The 21,468-nt window shown below is 52.8% G+C and overlaps 1 pseudogene; it reads left to right on the forward strand.

Annotated features, from left to right (window-relative positions):
* The first annotated feature begins 410 nt into the window (after positions 1-410).
* On the forward strand, positions 411-16,195 carry LOC118991547 (nascent polypeptide-associated complex subunit alpha, muscle-specific form-like; annotated as a pseudogene).
* The last annotated feature ends 5,273 nt before the right edge of the window (positions 16,196-21,468 follow it).

Here is a 21,468-nt window from a genome sequence, read left to right on the forward strand (position 1 = left end):
TATAATTTTAATTTTATGATATCAACATTTAGCTTCAGCAATGGAAATGTCAACTTTAATTATTTTCAAGGAGTCTTGATGGCTCTGGGAATAAATCAATATAAATAATATTTTCATAAACTCTGAATCATACTCCTAATTGTATCATATCTATAATGCTATGTCTATATTCAAAACAATTTTTCTTTGCATCTTAGCAATTAATTATTGCCAAGTGCTCAGTTTTCTGTTCCCTGTTGCTGTCAACTCAGAGCCAGGAACTGGGGGGCGACACAGGGGCCATGTCCCTGATCCCAGGACCCTTGCTAATTCTATTGCCCAAAGGGTCAGGATCCGTGTAGTGTGTCTGCCCCAGAAAACCACCCCCTTCCCTCTCAGCGCATTTATTTTGCTCACCCCTCTGGCCCACCATGTCCAAGAAGCCCGTTCCAGCCACCACACCTGGCAGGGACGAGTCCCTCCTCGACACTCACACGGCACTCACCGGCTCCCGTCTACCACTCTGGACAGACGTGGGGCAGGTGAGGTGACACTGCCAGCTTGGGACTTTTCCAGGCTGTGCCACCCACCAGCTGTGTGACTCTGGACAGCTGACCAGTGGCAGTGCCAAAGGGTCATCTGTCAGGAGGGTTCTTACCTTCAGGTCAGAGAGTGACACCAGTGGATTTGAGCAGAAATGGAATTTATTAAAAGACCCCAGGAAGCTCAAACTCTACAAGGGCCAGAGAATGCGCCCTGGATGCAGTGGACCAAGCAGTCTCAAATCCCACAGGGCCTCTGCGGCCCGCACAGCAGACAGGTGTAGATGTGGGGAGCTGCTGGATGCTTCTGGAAAACAGCTGCTTTGGAGACCTGAGTGGCCAGACCACCACTGTCGCAGAATGAAGGCTTCTGCCGCCTCTACTCAAGACCTGAGGTGCTGCGTACCACAAGCGCAGACTGGGGCTTGTAGCCTGGCCAAGCTACAAAGGAGTGTGGAAAAGTATCTGATATTTTGCATTTCAGTAAAAACAGGCAGACTTTCTGCTTATTATCGGTGGGGGTGGGGGGGGGTTCTCCAGGCAGAAGAGGGTTCAGACACTGGGCAGCTGAGAACAAGGGCAAACAGCCCCACTGCAGCCAGAGGTTCCCCTCTGCCCAATCGCCAAAGTCCCTCCACAGCTGTTTTGTTTGATGTCAGCACTTTTCAGTAAAGAGCTACATACACAAAGCAGCTCCAAGGGCCTCCCCCTCCAATCTGATTCCTGCCACGAACTTCCAGTTATGTTTCATGTCCCCAGATGGACAGACCTACAGGGAGAATGTGCAGAAGGGTCACCAGAGCGGGTCCTAGCCAAGGCAAGTCCTTACCCTACATGGTCCTGGATGAGCAGGTTCTTGAAGCAAGCAGGAAAACACTCAAGACTCAAATGCAGGTGAAAGTGAGAGTAAGTTCACTGAGGCTTAGGTTAAAGAAACCAAAAGTACACACCTCAGGAAAGAAACGCGGGCTGGTGGGTGGGGTGCTCAAAGGAGAGCCTGCACTGGCGTCCTCTGTCCTGAGGGCTTTTTGCCTGTTTTCTATAGGCAGGAACTTTAGGGGGGGTCCCAGAGGAGGACCTCAGCAGAACGTGCATTAGATTTCTAGGTGTGTTTTTAGTATGCTGGTGCATCAAAATGACCCTACGTACAGTAGGGTCAGGGGTCGGTCTCCAGGTAGTTTCATCTTTATCTTGGATTAATCTGGCTCTTTGTTGGTAGTCATCTGTCTTCCTGACTAAGGTGATTTAAATTCCCTGCTCTTAGATATCTTTGGTTAGGGAGGATAGGTTTAAACTACCTGCTGTCAGGGATCTTTGGTCAGGGAGGGTAGAGTCTTGGGATTTATCAGCTGGCTGTTAATTACTCAGCTATTTTGGCTCTTCAGCCATTTGTCTCAGTTTCTTCGTTCTGCTTGCCAGGGGATTTTTCTAGTTTCTTACCAACCTGCCTCGGTTGCACAACAGTTACATTTCTCAGTGCAAGTGGATAATTGGCACTCTGGTTTTTAGAAACAGGTCCCTTGGGAGATTCCAGCCTGTGAACCAGGACCTCAGGGCCAGTCCCTTCTGGGCCACCAGCCATTTAGATTCCCTCTTTCTAAGGCTGGTAACATGGCCTCCGTCCCTGGTGGAGGGATGGTGGCCATTTAGACAGCTGCTGGCCCTGCCCATGACCCTGACCCAGGAGTCCCCTTCCGTTCCACAAGTGCAGGGACTGAGGTGCCCTCCCTTTGTCACTGTGCCTCTGGAAGCAAAAATCAAACTTGTAGCCTTTGTGACATCACTCATGCAAAGGTTTACAAAAGAACAGGTCCATTGACTGATTTATTAGAACATCACCTTCACTTAAAAAATGAAATTATGTTCAGTTGGCACCCTCTGGGAAATTCCGGACGCACCCTCCTTAGTGGTGATATGAGCATCACTGGGCATGTAGCAGTTGTGCACTGTGGACAGACGAATGAGTGAAGGAACGGTTGGATGGAGAGCCTGCCCTGCCAGCCCAAAGTGGGGGAGGGGAGTCAGAAAGGGACCCACAGTCTTGGGGGAGGACAAATTAGGGGTAGACCGGTCTCTGGCCTTGAACAGTCTGAGCACAAGACCATCCCTTCTTTGTCTGAGATTGTTGGGGGTGAATTGGGGTCTCACCGAAGGTAGGGGGATGGGTGAGATGATTCCCTGGATCCCTTTCTTGGAAATTTCTCTAAAGATGCCCAAAGAGTCAGCTGGATCAGGTGAAAAAGCAATAGGAGGGCAGAAGGCAACAGGACACCATTCAAAGGAATCTATCCAAGGCACCAAATTATTTTCTCACCCATGAAGACAAAAAAGGAAAATGTGAAAGCTCTTCTTTCACACTGTGTTCCTTCTAACAAAGAAAAAAATACAAGTATCTATACTGCGGAGTTGTTTGGTTTGATTACTATACCCAGGGCAACCAATTCATATTATTCCTGAGCAAGATTCTCTGAGAGTAACTCCACACCCTCTGGGCCACGAATCTCCAATATCCAAGGGTTAGGAGAGGATGTTTGCTCCTGGAGGATGTTATCTCCAGCTTCCCCTGAGAAGTTTCTTCTCCATGGCTGCACTGGTTCACATTTACCCACTTTGCCCCTGCCTAGTCCCTGTCCCCTCCCTCCTACCTGTCTAGATTTTGCATTACAAGCAGCTGCAAATAAGAAGGGTCTGCAGGAGGGAGGCCCCAAACAGGACTTCCTCACCCATGAAAAGGGGCCATGGATGGCACTGCAGCCTGGAAGCCACCTGTACTTCCTGTGCAGGGGAAAGGAAGCACATGGGGGGAAGGGACCCAGAATGAGGCGAGGCTGTGGCCAGCTCAGGTCAGCAGTCTCAGGGGAGGGAAGCAATGGGGCTGCAAATGTGTTTCTTTTTCTGGAGCTTGCCTGAGAAGCCATAGTGGGGACAAAGTGGGTAGAAGTGGGAGGAAGCTGGGAGGTCCAGCCCAGGGGGTGATGCTCAACTGAGGTTGTAAAGGCAAGTCCCTTGGCTCCTACCTGGGCCTTTCCCATTGGCTGACAAGAGGCCTGACTTGAAGCACCTCTGGAACAGGGTATAAAAAGAAGGTGGGGAGCCATAGTAGAGCGCTTGAGGACTGGCCCAGAGCACTGGCAGGTGGTCCAAAGAAGAATGGCTTTATACCTTTATGCCACCATGGGTGCTGGCCCCAAGGAGAGCTTAAACCACATGTGGCAGTTTAAAATAGGGTTATGGCAGATTGTCTGAAACTCCCAGTGGTGCTAGGGCCATTTGCAAGGTGGCCGTGCTGGGCTGGCTGAAGAGCTGTCCTTGAGGGGACTGTGTACAAGATGGGATGGAAAGATGGTGCTGGGAAGGCCAGTGGAAATTCTGTGCTTCTGCCTGCCACCCCAGACCCTTGTCAGGCACCCCCACACCCCATGGAGAATATCTGAGACTGTTTGCATGGGTAAGGTGGGAGGAAGAGAGGTGGTTCCCAAGCCTAGAGCGAGGGCCCCTCACCTGTTGACCCCTCCACTCCTGCTTGGGGCCACCATCCCAGAATGCACCTCCCCCCAACATCAATTTCTTCACCTCTCTAACTACTCTCCTCATTTTAAAGACTACAGAAGTTGTTAGGGTGGCCAGTAATGTGGGCTGTGGAAGATTTCACAAAGAATAGAAAACATGGAGAGCAAAGTTTATTCAGTTTCCAAGAGAGGAAAGGAGCCGAAGTGTGGAGAGTTGCACTGGCCCCAAAAGGTTGGGGCTGTGAGCTTTTGTTGGGTTATAAAGGGCGAGGGGATTGCAGTAGAGTAATCCTGTCACAGAACAGGATGCTTCAGTCGATTTTGTGCAGGCTTCCATTTGTTTTGATGTTATCTTTAAGTTGAGGGTCCAGTCTTGCGATATGGCATGTCCTATTTTACAAGTTTTCAGAACATCTGAGCCTTTAGGGAGCTTTTGATAATTATTTCTTCCGTCCTGAGAATAGAGGCTCAGAAAAACAACATTCAGTTACATCTGACAGGGTCAAGGAAAGGACAGCTAGCTCTGGTAAAGAGGGCCTGAAAAGAGCCTTTTGTCCTTTTTAAAGGGTGCTTGCTCCTCTCTTCTACCCCTTCAGCCAAGCGATGACACGTTTTGGAGACCATGTGCCCCTTCCTTTCAGCAGGTGTTGGTGGTCCTTTTGTGAAAGTCCTGAGGCCTCAGCCTAGGATCTGTGCTGAATTTAATTCCACTGGCAGTGTGCTGGCAAAGCCAAACCAGCTCAGAGCCAGGCTCAGGCTTTGGTGTCCTTGGAGGGCTCTCTTCAGTTAAGCTTGAAGACCACAGCCCATGTCTGCAGTCTGGGGCTGATGCTCACCTTCTTTTTGGCTCTGCTCTCTGGCCTCTACTTCCTATCCCCCACCTTCCACCCCATACCCAGTCCTAGTTCCACATTTTTTTCCCACCAAGACATCCCAGCTGATCAGAAAAATTATGTCCATTAGGAGCTCTGGCCCTAAACAATATCTTAGAAATACAGCAGCCTTTGCCCCTCCCTGGAGACTTATTGTCCTGTCTTGGAAACCACCTTCCCAGAAGTGAAACTGGCTTTTCCTCCCCTGCCACCTCCTTACCATCTCCACCTGTTTGATGTGCAGGGTGCTAGGCCCCTGTATTGCTATTCTGTGCTCCCATTGCTTGTTGACCTTCTACAATTCACTCCTGCCCCAAGGGCCTATTCTCTTTATCAATAAAAAGCAGGAGATTGGACTCCACCACCCTGGGTTGGCTTTAAGCTAAGATTCCGTTTATGTGATGGAGTTATGGATTTCAATAGGCCCAGTTTTCTTTCTTGATAAAATGCAGAGAGAACATTAAATTCACAGGGACATGAATTGTTGAGTATGAGGATCTGGCTTTGGCTTTTCTGGGATGAACAATGGTTTTTTTTTAAATATATTTTATGGATTATGCCATTATAGTTGTCCATTTCCCCCCTTCATTCCCCTCCACCCTGCACACCTACTCCCCCACCATTCCCCCCTTTAATTTATGACCACATGTCACAAGTTCTTTAGATTCTATATTTCCCATACTATTCTTGCCCTCCCCCCTATCTATTTTCTATCTACCGTCCACGCCACCTATTCTCTGTACCTTCTCCCCCTTCTCCTTCTCCCACTCCCCTGTTGCTAACGCTCCATGTGATCTTCATTTCTATGGTTCCACTCCTGATCTAGCTGTCCTCTTAGTTTGCTTTTGTTTTAGGTGTGGTTCTTAATAACTGTGAGTTTGCTGTCCTTTCACTGTTCATATTTTTCATCTTCTTTTTCTTAGATAAATCCCTTCAACATTTCATATAATAAGGGCTTGGTGATGATGAACTCCTTGAATTTGATCTTATCTGAGAAGCACTTTACCTGTCCTTCCATTCTAAATGAAAACTTTGCTGGATAGAGCAATCTTGGATGTAGGTCTTTGGATTTCATGATTTGGAATATTTCTTTCCAGCTCCTTCTTGTCTGTAAGGTCTCTTTTGAGAAATCCTCTGAAAGTCTGATGGGAACTCCTTTGTAGGTGACTGTCCCCTTATCTCTTGCTGCTTCTAGGATTCTCTCCTTCTTTTTAATGTTGGCTAATGTAATTATGATGTGCCTTGGTGTGTTCCTTCTTGGGTCCAGCTTCTTTGGGACTCTCTGAGCTTCCTGGATTTCCTGGAAGTCTATTTCCTTGGCCAGACTGGGGAAGTTCTCCTTTATTATTTGTTCAAATAAGATTTCCACTCATGGCTGTTCCTCTTCCCCTTCTGGTATCCCTATAATACAGATGTTGGAACGTTTAAAGATGTCCTGGAGGTTCCTAAGCCTCTCCTCATTTTTTTGAATTCTTGTTACTTCATATTTGTCTGTTTGGTCCTTTCTTCCTTCCTTCTGGTCCACTCCATTGATGTGAGTCCCAGTTTCCTTTCCATCAGTATTGGTTTCCTGTGCATTTTTCTTCAGTTCAATTAGTTTAATTTAGCCTTCATTTGTTCCTCTAATTTGTGGCTAAAATCAACCAGTTCTGTGAGCATCCTGATGACCAATATTTTGAACTGTGCATCTGATAGATTGGCTATTTCTTGGTTGCTTAGAGTTATCGACTCTGGGGCTTTGAGTTCTTCTTGAGCCATGTTTTGGTCTGTCTGTGCCTGTTCCATATGAGGGGCAGAGCCCTAGGTGTTCACCAGGGCAGGGCAACTCAGTTGCTGGGTTGTGATGCTGTATGTGGGGGTGGGGTCAAAGAGGGGCAATGGCAGTCCCCTCTGCTGCTTCCTGCCACTGAGGCCTATGTGGTCTGTTTCACTGCTTGCTCCTTCGCCGGTTTATCTGTGCATGAATGTGTGACTGCAGTCAGCCTGCTGCCTAGCGCCTTCACTGAGTCCGCCCATTGCTACCCCACACCTGGGATCCACCCACAGCTGCCTGTGCACCTGGGTCGGGGGATCTTTCCTGCAGGACCCTGCTCCGCTGCTGGCTGTGCCCCTCTTACTGGTCTGGCTGAAAGGTTTGTTGTTGTCGGAGTTCTGTATAGTTCAATTTTCTGTTTGGGTTGCATTTTTGTTACTAAAACTTTGTTGTCTTTAAACTCAGTTGTGTGAGGAGGCACAGTGTTTCCACCTACACTCCATCTTGGCCAGAAGTCTTTTCTGGGATGAACAATGTTATCCACCAGCCTGGAATGCAGGGCTCCCCATCCCCCACATTCCTAGTGTCTCCACAGCCCCTTCCCTACAGGGTTGTTGGGAGAAAGGAATCAGATGCTCTCTGTCCCCAGGAAAGGCCAATGAGGGCATCAGACATCACTACCTGTTTAGTTCAATCACCTGCGGATGACGGCCCACCATGGTCCTACCTTCCAGGAGTCAGACTCAGGCCTCACGGAGTTCTCATCATATGACAAGAGCAGGGACCTCCCAGGGGCTGTGTGTGTGGCAGAATTAACCACTGGCCAGAGGGCCGGGGCAGTCACAGAAAAGGGACAGTGAGCCCACCGTGGCGCACTGCGCACTGGGCCCTGGGCCCTGCAGGGGAGGCCAGTAGGGTGGGAGGTGATAAGCCTAAAAGCAAGGCAACCATGTCTTCATGGTGCAACAAGGGATTTCTTAGAATAATTATCGAGAGAGAAAGTCATCCATGAGTAAAACAGATGCCCCCCAGCAGAGGTAGGGGGGTTCCCTTCACTTTTGGGTCCAGAAGAAAAAGGCTGGGGTCCTGGCCTAAATCTGGGCAGAGGGCAGTTCTGAACTAGGGGGCAAGAAGGGTGCTTTTCTCCCTCTGTGACACAGGCCATCATAGTTTGTACTATGTGACCTCACTAACAGGACCAAGGGTGAGTATGAGACCCATGCAGCTCCCTCTGTTGGGGGTGGGGTATCCTGAGGAGGAAGCAGATGGAAAGGAGCAAAGTCAGAGGTGGGTGCAGGCTGAGAGCCCTGCTGTGTCTTCAACAAGCCACCTCCAGGAGGCCAGCCACCTGTTGACCCCCAAGAGCCCCATTTCCCAGGTGGCCCCCTTCCAGTTGCCAGTTTCTGCAAGGACACTTGTGTAGACTCTAAGAGCCTGAGCAGCAGATCTGGTAAGGCCCTTGGGATGGAGCAGTGTGGGCGCTGCCTGGAGGACCAAGAATGGAGGCCAGGGCTTGGGGCTGGCTGCACTGCACTGCGGCTCAGAGGCAGGTCAGGAGTGAGCTCAAAGTGGAGGATGTGAGCTCATGACACTCAAAGCTTATCATTAATAACAACAGCATGTCCTGACTGGTGTAGCTCAGTGTATTGAGTCTGAGCCTGCAAACCAAAGGATCGTGGTTCAATTCCCAGTCAGGGCACATGCCTGGGTTGCAGGTCAGTTCCCAGCAGGGGATGCACGAGAGGCAACCATACATTGATATTTCTCTTCCTTTCTCCTTCTCTTTCCCTCTAAAGATAAATAAATAAAATCTTAAAAAAATAACAACAGCAATTTCATTCATATGTAAACCTCACACTGTTTTGTGTACTTTTTGCATCATTCTACCAGGTCTTACATCAACCCAGTGCAGCAGCCAAGGTAGGCAATTTATCTCCATTTTACAATTGGGGAAATGGGCTTGGAGAGGTCAAGGATCTTTGAGACCAGAAGCTTAAATGAAACAGACTAGCAATGTCCCCACCAATGCACTTTTCTCAAGACTGTCCACAGTCCCTTCTTGCACCCCTCTGTTCCTTCTCAGGGCACCGTCTCTCCCTACCTTGGGGCTGGAAGGGGAGCTACCTAGTCTCTGGAAGAGATATGGGTCAAGCACTTCGCTCACCTCAAGTCGGTGGGTCAGAGCCCTTAGACCTGCATGGCAGCTACTTGCCACATGTGGGTACTGAGCACCTAAAATATGGCTGCTCAGAGTTATGATGTGCTGGAAGTATAAATAGAGTGAGTTTCAGAATTCTGTATACACAAAAAGAATACAAAATATTTTATTAACAATTTATATTGATTACACATTAAAATTATAGTTTTGGTGGTTGGGGGAGTCTGTTACCAGGTCTATGACTCCCTGCACACTAACATCAGGAGCATTTCAGAGAGGAGCTGGTCATAACTGTGGGCTAGGCCACCTCTCCTCTGCGCATCATGGGTCCTTAGGAGCTGCTCTCAGACAGCGAAGCAACCAAAGGGGCCCCGGAGGCTCCGGGCGGCAGAGGCAGGCATTGCACGCGTGCAGGCAGCAGGGCATGGCCATGGCAGACAGAGCCCCTTGGCTCTGCCTGGTATTCTTTCATCTTACCTCTGAGCCGGCAGCTTATTTTTTGCATGGAATGAAGATACATCTCTCTGCTCCAGAAAACAACATGTAGCATCTCATTCTTTTTGCGGGGCAGGGAGGTTTCATCAACAGAACGTTCGCGTTGCAGATGGCCTGCCAGATGCCTCATTTCCCTCACGCCGTCACCTTATAAGCAGATTCTGTCAGGTTCTAGGAGTAAAAGCTTAATTAACAAGTGGTGTGTACAATTATGTACTTAATTATCTACTGCTTTTATTTCTTTGTTTTTTCTTGTTTTGCAAAAGTTTGGTAACAATTAGAGGCAACTGTTCTCTAACACAATTTCTCTCTGTACCTCGTGTGTGTGTATGTGTGTGTGAGAGAGAGAGAGAGAGAGAGAGAGATTTGGAAGCTGGTGGTGTAGTGAGTGGAAGTCTCTCTTTTCTCCCCTAGTCCACCACTTAGGACAGGCAAGCTCAACATGGGCCCCCCTAGACTCACTGATCTAAACCTCTGGGAGGTGGCCAGGCCTGTAAGTTCTGGAGAGTTTCCTGTGGTACCAATCTGCACTCCAGCTGGGAACCCAGATCCGGGCCTCCCTATGGGAGGCCCATTCTCATTCTTTCTCCATCTCTCCCTGTTAGTCCATCCTGGAGGACAATGGTGTGGCTGGACTAGGGTGGTGAAAAGACAGGAAGGGCTGAGGGAATAAGGGATGATCCTGCCTCAGGTTAAGGATAGTGGCAGCTTTAGGGAGCCAAACACAAAAAGCAATACAGCCTGGAATGGAACATGAGAAGGATCACATTGGAGGAAATTGAATGGACTGAAGCCACACCCATGATTTGGGGCTTAGAAAGAAGTGATTGATCTTTTTTAATGGTTAAAATGATAATATTTTGTTATGTGTATACTACCACAATTTATTTTTTAAAAGATTTTATTTATTTATTTTTAGAGAGAGGGGATGGGAGGGAGAAACATCAGTGTGTGAGAGAAACATGATTGGGTGCCTCTGACACTCCCCCACCTGGGGACCTGGTGCAGCCCAGGCATGTGCCTGACTGGGAATCAAACCAGCGATCTTTTTGTTTACAGGCCCACACTCAGTCCACTGAGCCAAGCCAGTCAGGGCAGAAGGACGTGACTGATTTTTCCTGGAAGGATCTCTGTGTACATCCCAAGTGACCTGAGGGGCAGGCAGCCATGTCTCTAGTGCAGACGTCATTTGTAAACAGCAGTGCAGGACATGTCCTGGTTTAAGCAAATCTCCCTCAGAGTTTAAAACTCATTTATCAATACTTGGTGACAGAACTGGCCCCAGAGCTGACAGTGAAGTGTGAGACGAGACACAGGGGAGCAGCCCACCTGACTTCTCAGAGGGTTCGGGGCTGACTCAGGCTGACTCGGGGCTCCTCAGTTGATGGACTAGGCCCCAGCACCCCCTGGTCTCAAACATCCTCCCCACCTTGTCCGCTGACGTTAGCCGGAGCGGGGCACAGTCAGGAGAGGCCTGGGAGGGTTCGTGGAAGAAGGGAGAGATGCAGGAGCAGAAGAATTACAGGATCAGGAGCTCAGGGCTCCCCCTTCTCTCTGCAGCTTGAGGGGAAACCTGATGGATACTTCCCTCGAATGAAGACAGACGAGGCCACACTCAGCCGCAGCCAGGAGCCCTTAGCTATGCCACTCCTCTGTCCCTCGGTTTCCCCGTCTGCAGCAAGCAGCAGGAGTGGGATGAGTTCTTTCAGCTCTGCTTAGTCTGCCATACAATTCTGCATTCTGTAGACACCCCCTTCTCCTACCTCTTAACGAGGAGCCCGCCACAGTCCAGGAGGCTGTGTGCTGGGAAAGGAGGGCAAAGGGCAGTCTGGGCCCCTGACCTTGTGGTACACTCAGACCCAGAGCAGGCCTTGGCATGTGCTGAGTTCTCAGTAGGCATCTGGTAAATCAGTCAAAATGGAATAGACCTGCTGTGGCAACTTTGCCACACTTGTGGTTCCCTGTAAAGACAGCCGTGCTGCCTCGGAGAGCTCCCTAGTTATGTCCGCAGTCTGGTCTGAGCTGACCAGGGTAGCCCATTGAGACAGTCAACTCGAGATGTGGCCTGGGGGCAAAGAGATGAAATAGGATTCTGCTTCTCAGAAGGTTGATGTGGGAAGTACTCAGCATCAAGGAGGGTCGAAGCTGAAGGGAATCATACGAGGGAGAGGAACCAGGTGGGAGCAGCCACCCTGAGAGGGCACATCCCCCAGCCCTGGGCGCCGAGGCCTGCCTCAGCCCCAGAGACCCTCTTCTCCACTTCCGCTGCCCTAGTGCCCCTTGCCACCCCCGGGAACCTGTGTAACCACCCCTGCCCGGTCCAACCGTCCCCTGCAGTTTCTGTCAGAGTCAGGGAAGAAAAGCTTGAAGGGATGGAGGCAGGGTACGTGTGCAGCTTATCACGCAGCAATAACCACGACCCGGAAGTCAGAATCTGGCTAGCCTCAAAGGCAGAACAATAATTTGGGGACAAGTGAGGGGGCCATTCGTCCAAGCTGGGAATCAGGGAGAAGTTTGAGAATCACCCGTGGGGCCCCGGAAGGAGGCCAAAAAGATAATCACAGGTCCAGCTTCCTCTGCTGGGGTGGGGTTTGGGGTGGGTGAGGGAGCTGCCAGAGGAGGTGGGACAATGAGGGTGGATGGCGAGTGTGCTCAAGAGCCCCACCCCCACGCTCGGGATGGCTGGGTGTTTCATGCTTTTGCTGAATAAGGAAACACTGCGGCCGGGCATGGGGACACCCCCTCCTGGTAGGACTCTAATGAAACAACCACCCAGCCTTTCACCCAGACAGAAAAAATCCTCTTCAAATGTGGGTTTTTCTAGGCTTAAGAAAGTGTGTACCAGGTGTCCCACCTGGAAAACAAGATGTGCCCTTCGGCACTCGAGAATTTGTCCCAGGGCACACACGTTCTAGAACTGTAGTCTCTCTTAACCCTCAAAAAATCATGTTTTTAATTGTCCAACCCCATTTTTAATTCAAATAAACCTGGAATGCTTGACAAAATATCTTTTACATTAAAATGCATTTTTTCATAGTGCAATGGCATTTAACCTCCTTTTCATTTATCATATGTGTAATGTTCTTAATCATAAAAAAACCTCTGCCAGGTATGGGGACATGGTGTGGCGTCAGGCTGCAGAGTGGGGACGTATCCCCTGCTGCTCTTAGTGTAGGTGATTGTGGCATTCTTAGTCATGATGTCATACTGGGTGCTGGGGAGCAGAGCAGAGAGGAAGCCTCGCTTCCAGCTCACTCGTGTGGGTGCTGGTTACGAGCGATACTCCAACCTTACAAGCATCCCCGATATGGTCTTTCCTATCAGCAGGAAAGCCTCCAGCCTTTGTCACAGACCAGAGGTGCTGGGCCACCTATACAGCCACCGGCCCTACAGGCAACACCAGCACCAATGAGTAACCGTCAACACAGGTAACTATGCTATTCACTCAGCTTTTATTAATGCAGAGTCAATCCCAATCTATAATAACCCAGTAATAACAATCACTCAGAAACAGCAATAACATCACACAAGAGATTTGGGGGATAACGAACCCAAGTCCCAAGAGTCCAGATCAGGTCCAGGTCCAGGAGGCAGCTGGTCAGTGAGTTGCAAGGCAGAGTCTAAGGCAGCTTCAGAGTCGGCTAGAGCAGGGTCCATCAAAGCAGCTGAACATCTCTTTGCTGTCTGAGCTCCTCTCGGCTGTCTCCGCTGCCTGTTCGAAGGCTTTGCTTTCATACTCTTGGATGACAGTGTTGCATGCTGTTTTGTGCTCCATGAGCACAGGCTGCTTATGTTGCTCTACTGCGCGTGGTCTGAAACGGTGGCATCTCCCTTCAGATAAGTAGGTGCTGGCTGCCACATTGTACTGCGCATACTCGGGGTGCTGCACCATCCCTCTGAGTCATTGCTCTACTGCGCATCCTTTAAACATGGCTTCTTAATTGACGGGACTGAGCCATCTTAGTTCAGTCCCACTTTCCACAGAGCTTGAGTGCCACCGACCTGGGACCTCTCCATTCTGTAGGGGCCAGCCCTCCCTCCACATCAGCCTTGCTGCCCCCCTGAGCCTCAGACTCTGAAGCAGGCAGGGGGTCGACAGCTTGAGGAGGGCAGTCCCACAGGCAGTGCAACGTCCCCATTCAGCCCCCAGAAGTGACCAGTGTGTGGGAGAGGCTGTCTGACCCACACGATGCTCCTGAGGGGCAGGATGAGGAAGCCTCCAGCGGCAGGAGCCAGCTTTTTCAGGGGCTCGATACAGTGCAGCAGCTCAGTAGTCGAAAGTTCCCGGCCCTGGGATGTGGTCACCCTTTCTCCTGCACCTGAGATGTCCTCACCGGTCATACAGGGAGAGTGATGAACTGCCTCATCCTCAGGTGAAGGTTCTGGAGAGTCAGCAGAACCTGTGAGCCACAAGGGGGACCAGGGCCTTCCCCAGCCGGGGCTGGAGCCAGAGCCCAGACCTGAGTGGATGTTGGATAAGGGGCTGCAGCCCAGCACACTGCCTCCCAAGGCGACCCACCTTTTCCCACCCTTGGATTACCAGGACGAAGAGGAGGGTACAGTGGGGCTGAGTGGCAGGGGGCAGAGACAGGAGAAGATGCCTTGACAGCAGTTCTTCCGGAACCATGCGAGGGGAGCCAGGGCTGGAAGGGCCAGTGGAGGACGCCAGCCCTCCTGTGTCTGGGCCCTGTTGATCTCTGCCCACCAGATGCCCTGAGGGTCCTGCCCCCACACCTTCCTACTCGAAGAGTCTGGCTCTTCAGAGCCAGCAGATCTGGGGGCTCTAAAGAGAGGGGAAAGCCCTGAGGCTTCTGAGGCCCAGAGCCAGAAATCAGCTGGAGAGGGGCTTGGGCCCCTGCTGGGAAGCTTCTGACTGCCTGACCTGTGGACCTCCGAGGAAGATGCCTTAAACCCTTTCTTGTCTCAGGGGAGCTGAGATTCCCCCCCAGCCTCCCATCCACATCCCCTCCGGACCAGAAGAGCCGTCTCCCCACTCCCCTAGAGCCTGCCTTTCCACCACCCCTTCTCCAGCTCTTGGAGGTGGCGGGGACAGTTCTCCATGCTCTCCTTTGCCTGGAGCCTGGCCCCTGACCTCTTCCTCCCTACCCCACCCCCCAGGGGATCCCCTGCCCCACTTGGGGAGGACCATGAGGCAGCCACCCCAGCCTCCCTGCTTGTGCTCTGCCCTTGGAGACACAACCTGTGGAGGAGCCACAGCCCGTGCCAGGTGGGCGGCAGGCTGCCAGCCCGAGAGCATTCTCCAGGAGGAAGGGGGTTGAAGGGGAAAACACAGCCCAAGGGCTGAGGTGTTCACAGTCCAGCCTCAGCACCCCCAGGGGTGGAGGAGAGGCTTGTTCATTCAGGCTGGAGGAGGGAGACTTTGAAGTCATGAGCTTCCTGTGGTGCCAGATCTGAAACAGCCTCCTTTTGGGGACTTTGGACTGGCAGGTGCCCCCACAAGACAGGACTTTGGGCAGGGGGTGAGGAACGGGGTGGGGAGAGGTAAGGCAGGTCAGCAGGGGAAGGGGGATGAGAGCGAGGCCACTCTGCTGCTAGGGGATGGGGGCAGTGAGGCTTGTCAGATGTCCCCCACCCCTCCAGTCTTCCACCACAGTCCTTTACCCCAGGCCCCCAGGCGAGAGGCTGCGCAGGCAGAGGGCCGGAGGACAGAGGAAGGACTGGCACTGAGGTCGGAAAGGAAAGGAGGGATGCCACTGGGGGGAGGAAAAAAGAAGTACTTCCCACCAGTGTGGCGCTCAGAAGACAGGGTCTGCAGCCTCACCTCCAGCTTCCCTGGGTTGTGTCTGTGCCTTCGGGTGTCCCCGTGTGCTCAGGGTGGTGCAGAGCCGGCTGTGGTCGCTCCTGTGACTGCGGTCACTGTGGCATTGGTCTGTTTTGGAAGAACTGTGAGGCAGAGACCTCACCGGGTAGCTGATGAAGGGTGACCAAGGCACCAGGGGTGGGAGGGAGTGGCAGGGTGTGATTTAGCCAGGGCAGCAAAGTGCAGAGGGGTGCCGGCCCTCTGGGAGGCCTGAGTGAAGAAGCCAGGACAGCAGAGGTGGCTGCTGCTCTGGTGAGCAGGGCAGGGCGGGCGCTGTGGGGGCAGGAGAGGCTCCAGCCCCTGGCTCCTGCACCCAGCCCTGCACACTCACCGAGCATCCACTGTGTCAGACGCTTGGCAGGATGAAAGACGCTGCCCCCCAGTATTCCCAGGGGGTTCCGATCCAGTGGGGAATGCCGCAGTGAACCGTGAAGAGAAGGCCCGAGGGCCAGTGCGGGTGGATGAGAAGGGCTGGGAGGCCGTCAGAGCTGCCCCACCTGCTGTTGCAGTTGTGGGCGATGAGGCCACCCCCAGGGGTGTGGGAGAGGAGGTGTCACCGCTCACCAGTGTCCTCAGCTGGCCCCACTGTAGTCCAGCAGCACTTCTAATTACACTTACTACTGTTTAGAAGTTTTCTTCTCTTCAGAGTTGGCTTCATGTCTGTACTTGGCATGTTCCTTATGTCATGAAGTGGATGGGGCATATAAAGCTGTCCCTGTTTCTCAGATGGGGACATGGAATTCATGAGAGCTCCAGGTTCAGGGTCCCTCCGAAGCAGGGGGCCATCGCACTGGGAGCCTAGAACTCCTGGCCCTCATTCAGGGTGTCTGTATGCCTCACTGGTGCTCCCCCCAACACTCCTCACCCAGCGCAGCCCGCAGGTGGCAGTAGAGCTGCCGTCACGCCCCCTTCCCTCACGCAGACTCCTACGGGGGCAGAACAGGGTGAGATATGCTCTTTCCCCTACTGCCTGCCCCGCCTGGGCTCTCCGACCCTCCTCCCCGCCTGTGAGCCTGAGTCCATGCCCTCCCCTGAGGAGCGGGTGGACTTCCCTGGGTGTGGGTGAGCCCTTCTTCAGTGTGTCCAGGGCCTTGACCTCCACTATTTTGCCTCCTACTCCCTAATGGTCCCAATCCTTTGTGAAGGAAGTGTGGTTTTTAAGAGGTCCCCTAGGGGCAAGTTCATTGATATAGGCGCCTGATGCTTGCAATTTGTGTAACTATCACAGGTCCAGGGTGCTGGAGGATCCCAGAGGAGGGTCACTTAGCCTGGAAGCATCAGGGAGGCTTCCTGGAGGAAGTGGCCTTGCATAGCTTTGAAACATGAGTTGATGTTAGCAGGCCCAGGACGAAGGGACAGCATTCCAGATGGGAACAGCTTTTGTAAGAGACTACGGGTGAGAGAGAGCCTGTTTCCCTGGCTGGGGAGCACAGGGGCGGAGGGCCGGGACAGAAGGGCAGGGCCAGCTGTGTCAGAGACCGTGTTTTCTGGCCTGAGAGGGAGGCTGAGATGGCGATCCCAGAGCGCAGTGCAGTGGGCAGAGGGGACTCTGCAGAGGAGCTGACTTAGCAGCTGTGGCCATGAGGAAGGTGTAGTGAGCCCTGGCCTGATGCTTGTTCAGGCTAAAGCCAGAGCAGGGATTCAGAGAGGTTCCCAGGGTTTTGACTGGAGCCACAGGAGGTTAATGGTGCCACTCACCACTGGGAAGTGCAGGAAAGGGCAGGCGTGGAGGCTGAGGTGCCTGGGGTGGACCCCAAGTGGAGTAAACCAGCCTGAACTGTCCGCTGGGTCTGGAGGTCAGGGCAGAGGTCTGGGCTGGAGATCACTGAGGAGGTGGAGGGGAGAGAACCCCAGGCTGACTCACAGTGAGGACTGAGAAGAGACTGTTAGGAGGTGGAAACCCAGAGAGAGGCTTGGGGGAAAGCCAGTGGAGAGAGCAGCCCAAAGGGAGGAGAGGTCCAGGAGTCAGATGCTCTGTGGGTGGAGGAGTCAGTGAAGGTGAGAACTTGCAGAGACAGAATGGGGTCCCTGTGCTCTGGGGAGGCTGCGCGGGAAGGGGGAAGCCATGGGGATGACAGAGGGCAGTAGCCAGGCAAACACACGATTAAAGGAGCGTGTTTTTTTCAGGCCGGTGTAAATGCTGAGGGAAAGCACCAGTGGAAAGAGGCGGGTGACCAAGTGCCCCAGTGTGCCCAGCTCTTTCCTAGGTTTAGCACTGAAAGTCTCACATCCTAGGAATCCCCACAGTCCTGGGAAAACTGGGGAGCTGGGAGGGTTGGCCACCCCCCTCAACCAGAGAAAGGTTACAATACAGGAGAGGAGGGAGGGAAGATGCACGGAGGGGGCAGCCCTGGCAAAGATGGGGTACAGGTGCGGAGGAGTCTGTGGCAGGGACCACTTGGGCTGTGGCAGGGACCACGCTGCCCACCTGTCTGGGAGTTATGGGCCACCAGGCACCAACTCTTCAGCCTCACATCAATTCCCCAAGAGCAAGGAGCCTGTGTGGTATAGCGTCATGTCCGCCATGTCCTGAGTCTGTCTGTCTCCAGCTATTTGGGGAGGAACCGCGGTGTGGATGGAGGGAGATGATGTGCGTCCTGCAGGCCACTCCCTGCCCTCCTCCTTGACCTTCCTAGGCATGTCACGTGTGAATGTGTGGAGAGCTGGGGCAGGTGAGGACAGACTACCTCCTCACCCACCTCCAAGGTGTGGGCCCCTTCCGACCCTGGGGCTTTGGGTTTGTGTTTGAGGATCAAGCCTCCATCCCGGTTTTCAATCTGTTCAGATGTCAGAACGCTGCTGCTGTAGGGTTTGAACTTAGGGAAACTGATTAAAATGTGCCTTTTGTGGGTGGGGTCATGAGCCTCTGGGTGTAGCTCCGCCCCCTGCTTGGTGCCCCTCTCCCTCCCTGTTGAGCACAGGGGGCTCCATCTGGCAGGACCCTAGGATGGAGACAGAGGACGAGAAGCCCTGCGCATGCTCTGCCCTCCCCGTGAGTTAAGCTAAGCGTCAAGCCAAGCTGCTGCTCCCTTAACCTACCTGCTGTCTTCTCTTACTCACACAGTACCAGTTGAGGGGGGCCGAGGGTGGGGGACAAGAAACTCCATTCTGGAAATGGGAGGGCCCACTGTGCCTGTGCTTAGGAAAAAGCCTTTGTTGTCCTCCCAACCCATCCACCACCTGCTGTCCCAGCCTGTCCCTTCTGCCCCATGGCCTTGACTGGCTTGGCTGCAGTGCACTCTGAAATAAACTGTCTGCCCTTTGGCCCGGCCCTGTTTGCTTGCAGACAAATAGCAGGCTTCCCCACGGCATCTGCAGAGGACCTCTGGTGGCTTGGAGCACCCTCCTTAGCAAAGTTGTGGGGTGAGGAGGTGAGAGCTCCCCTGGGGCCACCTCTTTTTCGTGAGCTGGCCTCTGGGGCCACTCTCTGGGGTCACTGGTAGAGCCCGGGAAGGCGATTTGCTCTGTGAGGGGTGTCTTCTGCCAGGGCGAAGCAGAGGGGCCCCACATAGCGGGGAGTGCCCCTCCACTGTTATCTGCCTTAATATTAAGGACCGCCTGTCAAAGCTGAGGACAGTTTTGGGGGCATCATCTGGGGTTGGATGGGTGTCTCTTCTGCAGGAAGGGGGCCACTCCTCTACTAGGTGTCCCTCTGTGCTCTATGCAGCCCCAGCCCTGACACTGACCTTCCACTCAGCCCTGATTAGGGCCTCCAGAACGCCCAGGCCAGGGATGCCTTGGGAAGAGTTTGGAGTTGAAGCCCACGGTTCTTGTTGGGCGTTTCTGGTCCTGGCTGCAGGTGGGGTGGGCAGGGAGCGGGCACACTTCTGCTTTGCTGTGTGTCTTCCTAGTTGTAACTCCACTTATAAAGGAGCTTGTCCTTCATGTTTCGAGCACTTTACGAAGAATAAAAAGTCCACAGACTGCAGGTGGCGCTGCTGTGGTCCTGGTTCCATGAGCATGCGAAGCAGGCTTCCTGGGTTGGGGGGCGGGGGAGGCCGGCGATGGGCTCTTGGATGACACTGTCCCTGTCCTAAAATCAGGGCACAGCACAGTGCTGCCCAGTGGCGGCTGGGACTCAGTCTTTCTCACTTCCAGGACACCACATATATTAAGTACTGTGGGGGACATAGAGGATAAAACACTTGATTCCTACTCAAGGCCGCTTAGTCCAGTAGGGAAAGGTAAGATACAAATCCAAGATACAAATGGTTCTTCATGGCTGGCTAGAATCTCTCTTCAGGAAAAGTCTGTTTTCTTGTGGTTCAGCTGTTAGAGGACAAGGAACTGACTGCCACAGAGCACGCATTGTTCAGAAACCCGCGGGCAGGCAGGAGCCAGCCCTGCACCTCGCCACAAGACTAAGGAGACCCAAATGGGGCTCCCTAGCAATGAAACCAGATATTTCTGCTGTCCTCTTGTGGGAAACAGGTAACAGAGCTGGGACCAGGACTCGGGCCCTCCCTCCTCTCCACCCCACTAAGATAAGAATGTAGATTTCCTGACATACAATCTGCTAATGTCTTGCTGGATTGTGTGCAAGACTGGACTGGAGTTAATGAAGCATTTTATTTACACATAAAGGCCAAGGAGAGTCCCACACCCTCCCACAGAGGGCCAGCCGGGGCCACCTTGAGTGCACAGACAGGGCCTTGCAAGCAGGTGTCTAGAGCTGAAAAAGCCAAGAAAAGGGGTGGGTGTTTTAAGGGAGCAAAGGAAAGTTGATGACAAAGAAGCAGCCGCTCTTGCTCACCCTGCCCTCAGCCTGGATGCTGCCGTTAGTTACATACCTGTTTGGAAATTGCGCGAAAATGAGAAATGTGCCAGAATGACTCCAAATTCTACCCGATGGAGGATGGGAGGGAAGCGAGGAGGGGAATAATGGCCTTGGAGCTGCTGGGAACTGTGGACTTGAGACTGATATGGACGGCTGAACGGGTCTGGCCAGCTGGAGGGCCCGCATCAGGAACCCGAGCCACTGGCCGGGCCAGGTCAGCAGCTCAGGAGAGAACCACACTGTCAGACCACATGCACATGCCTTCAGGCGGTAGTGATATGGAATCCAAGCTTACATTTGTTCCTTTGTTATTGTACAGGTTTTTAAGCACGTCCCCATGTCATTGTAAACCTCCCCGATCTGTGGGTGAGGAGTAAGGGCAGAAAAGCTTCCCTGTGCAGAGGGGGAGACTGGTGCCCGTCCCTCAGTACTGGGGGCAGGGGCGGAAAGACTCCAGCTGATCCGGGTCTCTGCACCCGTTTCCCTCAGGGCAGCTGCAGCCTGGTGTCGGAGCAGCCTGCTTTGCCCGCTGTCATCCCTTCAAATAATTCCTCCTCTGTTTCCCATCAAAATCTCCATCCCAATTCCAGATGCCCCTCCCACCCAAGCCCCAGACTTGAGGCTGCTGTGTCCCCCAGTAGCCCCACTGCAGCCTGCCCCAGGGCCCTGGCTCTGGAGGAGTTTTAATCAGCCATACTTCTCTGGCCCCCAGACTGAAGGAGCATGTTCAGCAGAAATGCTCCTCAGTTAGTGGAGGTGAACACAGCAATAGAAACGTCAGGCTGAATATAAACAGAGGAAGATGGAGGGTGTCCAGGGCCAGGGGGCTAAGTGGGTTCTGGAAGGAAAAAACCAGGCAGCCTGCCTGGGGAACAGCTGGGCTCCACCCAGAAGCAGCTCCCCGCACTGTCAACACGGGGAGGGCCTCATTCATTAGGCACCTGCCACGACTCAGACTCGGCCTAGACTGAAGCCTGCCTCCTTCTGAATCTGGTGAACGGGTTCACAGAGCTGGATCCCTGCACACAGGCTTTTGCACCTTGACCTCACGGTGCATCACGCATGATTTCTAGCCATTCCCTCCTTGGGGCTGCCTTTGCCTTGTATCCCTTGCCAGACTGTAAGCTCCATGAGGACAGGGACTAGGAATAGGAGCTGTTTCAGCCCAGCACACTGGGCCACACACGCACAGCAAACACCTGGGGAGGGGAGCGCCATGGCAAACTCCGGGCAGCTCAGCCAGGCATCAATCAATTGGTAAAGAACCAGACGATGGAAAACTTGGGACTTGAGCAGAAAATGGGAGGTCCCTAAGGAAGGCCGCTATCTCACATCGAGATGAGTAATGAGACTAACTCTAGCTTGAAGAAGCCACATTCAATCTCCAGAGGCATCATTCTGGAGGGGAATCCACCTGGTGCCAGAGGCAGCTGGGGAACGTCTGGTGAGCCTGACAGTCATGTTTGCAGAACTTCAGGGTGGTGGAAAAGAATGGGCAGCCTGTCAGGATGCCGGATAACAAGACTGGCAGAAAACTGAAGTCTTGGAGTTCGTTTCTGGAC

The sequence above is a fragment of the Sturnira hondurensis genome, unplaced genomic scaffold (genome assembly GCF_014824575.4).
Source record: "Sturnira hondurensis isolate 20B ecotype Veracruz unplaced genomic scaffold, ASM1482457v3 Scaffold0007578, whole genome shotgun sequence".
In the NCBI taxonomy this organism is placed as follows: domain Eukaryota; kingdom Metazoa; phylum Chordata; class Mammalia; order Chiroptera; family Phyllostomidae; genus Sturnira; species Sturnira hondurensis.